This window comes from Egretta garzetta, unplaced genomic scaffold, assembly GCF_000687185.1.
Source record: "Egretta garzetta isolate BGI_Z169 unplaced genomic scaffold, ASM68718v1 scaffold93, whole genome shotgun sequence".
NCBI lineage: Eukaryota > Metazoa > Chordata > Aves > Pelecaniformes > Ardeidae > Egretta > Egretta garzetta.
In genome coordinates, this window is record NW_009259034.1 from 4867 (window position 1) to 14562 (window position 9696).

Genomic DNA, 9696 nt, shown 5'->3' on the forward strand with positions numbered 1-9696 from the left:
ACATTCCAGGCCAGGTTGGCCGGGGCTGTGAGCAACCTGATGTGGTTCAAGGTGTCCCTGCTCCTGCAGGGGGGTTGGGCTGGGTGACCTCTGGGGGTCCCTTCCCACCCAAACCATTCTAGCATTCTATGATTCTTAGAGCTGTAAGGCACCATGCAGGGCGCAGTTCCTGCTCCACTGCTTTAGGGGCTTAAATTATAAAGATCAGGGTAGTGGCTTGGTCGCCTTGTGAGCAGGAGAGCAAAGGGACACCTCTGAAGGCAGCGCAGCCCATCCGTGGTCGGGCAGATCCTACTGCTGGATCTTCTCTATCAGCTGCTGATAATGCTGCTCAGGCTCTTCAGTGAGGTGGGATAAATCCAGGCTGTGGTTTCTGTGCCATGCAGATAGTGAGGAGCAATTATACAGACTTGTGGGGCTGTTGAGAGTAGCTTGCTGTCATAAGTGCTATTACATGTCTACGCAGCAAATATAGTGGTTGCAGCTGTGGCTGTGTCCTAGGAACAGGTCCCTTGTGAGGCTTGGAGCTAATAAACTGGTATGCATGAGCACATGCAGATGATGATAGAATACAGTTTTCCAAGATGGGGCTTAGTGTTATAAATCTGGGGCTGTTAGCTCACTTCCAGGTACCTGTCTTGCAATCAGCTCTCTGGGGGGTTTCACCATGCTGAGGCTCAATTTGCTCCGCGATATGGGATAGGCAATATTTTATTTCCCTGTTGGAGAATATGTTTGGTGGCAGCATGCGAGAGCAAAGAAAGAAATATGGAAATTCTTTGGCATGTACGTGACACCTGTGAGAATTTTGGCCCTGTTTGGTAAAAAGCATGGCTTTTGACTTCTGCTTGCTTGCCTTGCAACACGCTGGGGTTTCCGTGTTGAAGGGGGAGGTTATTGCTGCATTCTCCCCTGCCTCCAGAGCGGAGCTAGAAAGTCTTTTGCTGACAAGCTCTGAAGAAATGGGTAGGAAACAAATTGCAACAGTGAAAGAACAAGCTGAAATTGCAAATATTACTACAGCCACTCTGAAGCCGGGGCCACGAGGTACTTGTTGCAGTAATCCAAACCTGGCTGGAAAGGTGCCTCTGGCAGGGAGCAGAGCCTCTGCTGAGTCCTTGGCAAGCTGCATTTTCTCGGAATTCAGACAGGTCCTGCTGGAAAGGTGTTAGAAGCTGCCTCGCTTGTGGTTTAATTGTCTGGTAACAGCTTGCCTTGCTTTCCAGCTTGGGCTGACTGAACTACTTCTACCAATGGAGTGATAAGAAGTTTGTATTCAAGGGTTTGAATATTTATTGGGCTAATTCAGTCCAACGGTAAAACTGTTGCCATTACACTGGGAGTTGTCATCATCTTGATTTTACAAATCTGTTTTATTTTTGAAGTTTATTGTGCAACTCCAAAGAACATCACCTGATATGATATAATATTGAAAAAAAACCCAAAAAACCTTACAATTTTCTGGAATGATGCTGGTGTGCTGCTTGGATGGCTGACCAAAGCCAGCGTGCAGCAGGATGTGGCAGCTCATGGAATTGCTCCAGACTGGGCTGGATCCTGGTGCTCAGGGTGGTGAAACGCTGTCAAAGTGCTTCTGCAAGCACCGATGCTTAAAGGACAGCTGAAAGCGTGAGGATCTCATCCAAGCTTTGTCTGATGTGTGTTTGCATGTAGCCTGTGCTATGCAATTAAACACGAATGTGATATAGTGATTCCCTAAGCCGTTTTAAGGGCATAGCGCTGGAAAGCATCTCGCAGAGGACTTAACCCAGACCTCTGAACTCTTGCGGCTCTGGAAGAAAATGCAAGGACAAAACCTGAGTTCTGCCAACTCCTGGGTGCCTGTAACCTGCTCCACACCGACACCTGAGGACCAGCAGTGAGCCATGGGAGGAGAAGAGGGGATTTGTGGGGTGAAGTGCCCAGGTGACTTTTTGGTTCTGTGGATGTTTCAGGCCCTTGAAAGGGTGATGCTAATAAAGCAGATGTGCAAACAAACCACCCCCCTGCTTTGCGTGAGGGCTCTTTTGGCTCCCTGCACCCAGAGCATCCTTGACAGGGAGGGCAGCAATGTGGTACCAAAGGGCATCTGAGAATGCCAGGGCCTCCCTCCTAGCAGCAATATGACCTTCAAATTTTTTTGCTACCTCTCGGTGCATGTCTAGAGGCTTTCTCAGGGTGGTAGAGGTGGGGCTTGATGGTTAAATCGCATGCATGCAAATGCACTAAGAAGATGGTGCTTACACTGATGCCGTTTGGTCAGCCTTGTCCTTTTATGCCATTGGTCTTCAATAAATCCAGTGCCTTTGGAAAGAAACGTGTGTCTGGAGCAGGGCAACTGTCAGACCTATAGAGATCAGAGGGGTGTGAAAGCAGACAGGAACAAGGGCAGAGTCCCAGAGCAATAGTGGGGACAGGAGGGCCAGGCTGGGCGAGGACCAGAGGGTGGCCCTAGGCCATGTCTGGGATGCTGTGATGAGGTGACACCTCCCAGCTGACCCTCAGACACCCTCTCAGTGGGTGTTGACTGGGGTAGAAGGGGGCTCAGCATCCTTTGAGCAGGACCATCCCCTGGAAAGGAAAGCCTAAAGTGTTCTTCCCATAAACATTGTCAGAAATGTCTGGTCTGGCTGCGCTGGGGCCAGCGCTTGCAAGAAACCCTCAGGCTGGCCAGAAAATGTAGATGTTGCAATCTGCTGCTCAGCATCTTGGCTTATTCAAGGAGCTGAACGCTTCCTGCTTTCAGCTTGTGGTAGATGGTGTCTAATGCTCATGGCTCTGTACTTGGTAGGCTTTTATCTTTTTTTGGAAAGGCAGTAAAAATGACTTTTGGGGAACTACGTGTAGGGCTGTAAAACTGGATGAGAAAGGGGAAAATAATCCCCAGTGTCTGTGTTTCTTCTTGAGAGCTGCTGCTCTGACTTATTTGTCATTTCCCAATCTTGTGCTGCAGGTCATTAAGCTAAGAGTAATTTCCTAAGTTTCTAGGGGGAAAATGTATTACAGTGTGTTCTTTAACTTCTGTAGAGTTTATATAAAACAAAAGCTTTGTATTTCTTAACACATGCATGAAATGCATAACATAAATATTTATTTCCAAGTGCTCATATTTCAGCACTTTGAGCAGCTTCTGTCCTGAACAACTTGGAAACAAGAGAAGAAATGGGATTCCTTTTAATTCCACCAATTCCAGGGTAATTTTCTGTAAGATGAGAACGGATGTTGCCTGCCAAATAGGAACACTGTACAGTTGTTTCGGGAACTGGGCCTGTACATACACAATATAAAGTTGCATTAATGAAGATTACAGGAAAGAACTTTGCTAGTGTAGAAAATAGCTGCTGTTCTTGATCTGTTGAGTTATAAAGCAAAAAAATCCACTGGAAAATTCTAGGTTAACCAGATGTAATGTTTTTTTATGTAAACCCATGTTAGGCTTTCATTGTGAGGGCCCTTTGGGCTCATTTATGTTTTATATTGCTTTTTAAAACTCTGTTCCTCCAATTAGTATGAGTTTTCTTCTAGTCCTCATCTCTCAAAGGTGTATTCATGTGTTTCATTTTATGCACTGCAAATTTTGATTAAGTTTGTGCTGTACGTTTGAGTCGCGCCTTAGAGCATCTGCTGGAGACCAGACTTGCCTCTGTAGGTCTTCAGGGTAAGCTGGTGGAAGAAAGCTCCTGTTGACGAAGGTCTAAATAACCCCGTTTTCATGGAGCAGCCAGCCGCTGCCACACATTGCACCCATGTGTGTGTTGGCATCACGTACAACGTGGCAAACAAATCTTACAGCGGCACTGATGCAGTTTTCCCTGAGCCTGTCTGGGGGTTGTAGACAGCCTAAATCTGGGCTGTCCTTATAACAGCATCTCACAGCCGAGGTAGCGTCCTGTGCGATAGGGATGTGAGCACCCTGTGCTGAAATACATCACCCTTGGTCTCTGCAATGTCAGGATTATGTTTGTCTGTGAAAGCTGATCAACGGGTGGGCGAATTGGGATCCTACGTGATGGGTCGCGCCCCAGTAGCCTCTTGGTTGATCTCTAGGGGTTCGCGTGTGCTGTGGCCATTGGCCTGATGTGAGCTACGGAGCAGTGGAAGGGAAAGGGGGAGGAAAATGTTCCTCTTTACCATCAATCTCTCATCCTCTGCTCCCCCCAAGACTTGTAGCAGAACCATCTTAACAAAACAGAATGACAGGAGAAGTGCCATTTGGGTTGTGTTATATCATAGGTGTTTGGATGGAAATATGAATCTTAATCCACACGAACCACATGTGGGAAATGCTCCATTTACTTAAATTTGCCGCTTCTACTTTCTGTTCCTAAATAGTGGTCAGACTAATTTCTTAAAATGATTCAGCTAACTGTATCACCAGGCTTTTATGAGATTACCTACTTAGCTGATGAATTGCTTACAGACTGCATCTGCTCTGAACTATTTATGGACACTCTTGTGGATGTCCAGTGTGGTCTCACCCCTGGTCTTTGATTAGGCAGGGGAAGCCTGGCTGGCATCTCCTCCTTGGGCCTTCTGCAAGTTAAGTGAAACTGGTCAGGGGACTTTCTATCCCAACTCAAGCCTCAGCTAAAACAGCGGCAGGCAATGCACGCGACTTTAATGTTCTTGACCCTGCTTTTATACTTCAGAAGCATGCTGTCTTGAAATCAAACAAAACAGCAGCTCCACGCTCCTGCTGTGAACTTCAGATCCTCATGCGAACTTGCTTACCACCCTTTCCGGCAGGGTTGGGTCCCGGGGCTGCGTGGGCTCCTCGGTTGCATGCTCGGGATTCCTGGCCATGTGGCGCAGAGGGCTTAGCCTGTGCAGTTGGGGTGGAGGGAACCCTTGGAGGTCCAGATCTGCTGACTTGACAGCTACTCACTGCTCTCAGCGTGGCTGGCAGCTGCCAGCAACTTCCCTGTGATGCACGCTGTGGTCTTCCATCAGTCAGCAGGGAAGGCATGGGAAGGAAATGAGTCTGGGGCGAGACACGAGGCATACATTGTGATCTGTTCTAGGAAGCCAATGTGGTTCTCATTTCCATCTCCTGCAAGCTATGGCTGGCTGGAGCAGAGATTGTAGTGCCTGCCTGTCGCTGAAGCAGGGAGCAGTGCTTCTTGTAGGTGCTTATTGTACCTTCTTCACATCTGAGAATTACGGCTGGCGGCTTGCTAATGGCTTGCCCATTGATTTGTTTGTTAATAGCAGTGTTGGTGATAATGCTTAGGTAGGCAACATTAAACTGCTTGTAAATGGCAAATATGAATGATTGTGATATCTGTGGAATCGGAGAAAGTAATTCAGTCTCCAAAAGAAACCCTGTGATCTGATGTAGATCAAGAACCTTGAATCTAAATTAACTCCTCTTATTTCTCCCCGTCTTTTAAAGGTTACCCTCTACCTTCTCGTTGGGACTGCCAGATCTGAGCAAAATGGGGTTGAATAGGTGGGGATGTTGCTACCTTAAACCACATCAAGAATGCAATATCCCTTTAAAATCCTCACCAAATATATTTAAATCTACCATTTCCTCTCTGCCTGTGGGGTTGTCCCACCAATGCATGTTGAAGCCAGGGTGCTGCTGACACCTGGACCCAGAGGTGCTGGCTTGCATGGCTTGATTGCAGCTTCTTTTGTTCCCATCAGCCAAATGGTTGCTGCTTGTTAGCAGGAGTGAGCAGGCAGCGTTGGGGCTGGGAGAAGAAAGAAGGGTTTGTTCCATTCAGAAATTTATTATAATCCCCTCTTTTCATTACTTTGTGAAAAAAGGGAAAAAACACTCCTTTTTTTTTTCCGCTTGACTGCTTACAGGCTTGGCTTTTTGCATCAGCCCTTCAAATGATTAGTCCTGCTGGATTGGTCTCAGTGACATTTTTTCCCTTATAAATATGTAACCTGTAATACCTGCACACAGCTCTGCTGGCAGAGGGGGTCTCAGAGCCGCAAAAATGGGTTTTACTTGTTTTTTGGTTTTTTCCCTTTCTCCGGCCCCTTTTCCAAGACACCCTTTAAAGGAAAGTGCAAGTGCTCCATTTTAGCATGGGCGATGCTGGCAGGCATCTTGGTTGGCAGAGTGGAGGTGGCCAGGTTGTGGCTCTGCAGGAGAGGCCCTCTTGGCATTGCTGGGAGGCTGCAAGTGCTAAGAGTGACCATCCTCCAGCAAACCTTACCCCCTTGGCCTTATTCTGCACCAGGCTGTAGGTCAGCTCAGGCCAGGCAAGCAGATGAGCTCCTCAGTGCCAGGCTCCCCTTCCCAGCCCTCCTTGAGGCCAGCAGTGGCAGAGATGGATGGAGAGCAGGACCAGGAGCTCAGAAGATGGCTGGTTGCTCCTGGGAAAGGCAGCTCCTTTTTCTGGGTGAGAGCAGCTGCTTTGGCACAAGCCACAGCACTAATCCTGCTACCTGCAAGGAGAAGCCAAGGTATGGTCATTTTTTTCTTCACATGAATAGTGGCAAAAGTAACTTCTGCCTGGGCTGTGGAGGAGCAGAGCTGTGTGATGGACCAGAAAAAAAAAATGGAAACACTGGTTTAAATTAATATGGAAAACCTATTCTCCATGGAGTAAGTCTGCTAGTTCCAAGATAGGTTCTTAAACTCGGATGTTAAGCTGTGAAGAAGCTGTAGTACTCTGTTCTAACATGCTTTGGAGAAGTGGCTCTGGCTTTTGAGGCGTGTTAAGTTATTGCTCTCATGGAAAGGCTGTTGCAGAACCTCAGCGTGCTCATGGCTACAAACCCTCTTGCAGTTCGCAGCCTAAAGGGGCCAACCTGCAGCCGTTTGTTCCCAGGCCATGGCTGTCCCTTTGCTCAAACTGCTCCTCTCCCTCCCCGGTGTGTCTCTTCTTCCCCCACCCACAGATTTATAGTCAGATACAGTATTCTTCTCTACCTGTGCTTTTAGCCGGATTAAACAAACCAAGCTGTTGGTTTTCTGGCTTCATGCGAAAGGCATGTGTAAAGATTAGCAAGGCTTGCAGTGCTGATTCTTCCTAAGAAGCTTTTTTTTTTTCAGGGTTGAAGGAACAAATAAGATTTCCTCTCACTCCCATGAGAGCAAAATGTTACTTAGACATAAATGCGTTTTTAAGTATTTTTTCCAAATAGCAACCTTTTTTCTCTGGAAGTTTGGGGACCTCAGTGGTTATTGCAGAATTTTTTTTCATAGAATCATAGAATCATAGAATGTTTAGGGTTGGAAGGGACCACTAGTGGTCATCTAGTCCAACCCCCCTGCAGTGAGCAGTCTTTTCAATCAGAGAACATGGCACTTTCGGGGTCATCTCAAATAGATGCTTTCTTGCTTGGCAAGAGCATGGGAAGAAGACCTACTTTGTGAGACTGATAGTGGGTTAGTAACAGATCTGTGTGTTCCCTTTTCTGCAAAAAAGAACATCTGATATCTAGGAATACTTCTAAAAACAATCCCACGAGGGCAGTTTTCTTGAGATAAAAGTAATGTCTGGTGGCTTCTACAAGATGCCATCTTCTGTGAGGAGACAGCTTGGATGGCACAGTGACAGCTGACAAAAACAGTTACTGCTTGTAAATACAGCACAGAGTTAAATATTTGTACAAACTACAAATGCCAAGAGCTGATGCTTGTATACCCATTTCAAAACACTGTAAAAACAAAAGCACGGGAGGTTAAAGGCAATCATTTAAAAAGCCACACCTGAGTCTGTGCAAGAAAACTGTACAGATTTCTATGTTTTAAAACAAAGATGCGTTCCGGAGTGACTAACCAGAAATCTTCAGTTTTAGTTTTAATGAATGTGATGTCTTAATAGGCTTTGGAGGCTTGCAAAAAAAAAGGTGCATCTCAAACACTTATTATGGATACAAGGGGCATCAAAAAACCTGCAGGTTTTGATTTGGCTCTGGTGAAGACACCAATGATTATTTATTAACTGGTAGGGGTGTGGGCTTCAGACTCCGCGTAGGCTCAGGTGAAGATGGGCACTTGCTCCTGCTGCTGTCTCCAAGGAGAGGGGCAGTTGCTCAAGGTGGTGCACCAGGCTGGTGGCAGAAGCAGCGCCTGTAATGCACTGAACTTGTTGCTCCATGCATTAATTTTTTGGGCTGGAAGAAACGAACCAAATGCTACTGCGGTATTTGTCCAATTTGTACCATTTACTGGCAACCAGAGCATCTGCCTGCATGTTTGCCCTCAAAACCCACAACCCTACCTGAAGCTAGGCTGCTCTGCTGTCACCGCACAAGGAGCTGATTTGAAATGTTTCCCTTTCTTTTTGCCATTGCCCATCTCTCCCTCTTTCTGGGTTGCTTTTGGTTCCCCAGAGGTGGCTTCCCACCTCCACGCTGCTGTTCCGTGCCCTTGGGGTGTGCTCCCTGGAGCTGCGAAAGGTTGCGTGGCTACCTCCCTCTTGCAAGCTGGATGCTACGGAACTGGAAGCATCGTACGAGTTGTGGCTGAGAACTCTGGTTTTGTCTGGTTTGGAGAAAAAGAGGCTGTGGGGCAATTTCATTGCTTTCTCCAGTTTCCCAAGGAGGGGGAGTGGAGAAGGGAGGTGCTGAGCTCTTCTCCCTGGCATCCAGTGATATGACATGATGTATGGGAATGGTTCAAGGCTGCATCAGGGGAAGTTCGGACTTGACCTTAGGAAATATTTACTGAGAGGGTGGTCAAATACTGGAACAGGCTTCCTAGAGGGGTGGCTGGGGCCTCAAGCATGTCAATGTTTAAGAGGCATTTGGACAATGCCCTTAATAAAATGCTTTAACTGAAGTGGTCAGGCAGTTGGGCTAGATGATCGTGCAGGTTCCCTTCTAGCTGGAGTTATTCCGTAACACAATTTCTTCTAAGTGTCGCTTCCCACGACTGAAATGCCCTTTGGATGCTTGGCCGGGTGATGCCTAAAAATTCCTGTACTTGTAGGAGGCTGGTCCTAAACACTATCCTGATTGTGGCGTTTGAAACCCAGCGCCCTCTTTGCCTTGTGGGGTCACACTCGATCTGCCCAGAACGGTGTTTAATGCTGTATTGACTAGTAGCTCCTGCCTTACATGTTGTATGGTAGAAAAACTTCCCAAACACTTCCAAAAAAATGCTGGAATGCTGTGCCTCGGACAAGTGTATTGTAAAACTGGTGATGGGGGTTAAGAGCAACTGGATGCTGGAATAGCTGCTGGATGAAATTTCTCCTAAAACCGGTGATGGGGTCTAAGAGCAACTGGATGCTGGAATAGCTGCTGGATGAAATTTCTCATAAAACTGGTGATGGGGTCTAAGAGCAACAGGATGCTGGAATAGCTGCTGGATGAAATTCCTCATCGGCTTCAGCTGATCTTGTGCGAAGGGAGGGTTTGTCGTGCACCAGGATGACTGGGCCAAGGCAGAGCCTGACATGAGGGGGTCTCCTCATATTTTGCAGGAGCCTTTTAGGCTCAGGCTCTGAGAACCTGCCTTGTCCTTACCAAGAGCTCCTGTCTCTCTCTGTGGAAGTTTCCCTGGCCGTTGGGGTGTGAGGAAGCACCTCAGACCTGAGGTGTCAACCCTGGGCAGGGATCCGAATGAGTTCACAAACCCCTTGGGGGGGAGGGAGGGGGGGCTTTTTTTTAGGCTTTTAACCGTAAGCCTGCGTTTCCCCGTGCCTCAAGCTCTGACCTTGCGGCCCTTCTACCGAGGGTCCGGCCTCACACCGGGCCTCACCGCCCCCCCGCGTCCCGTTTCCC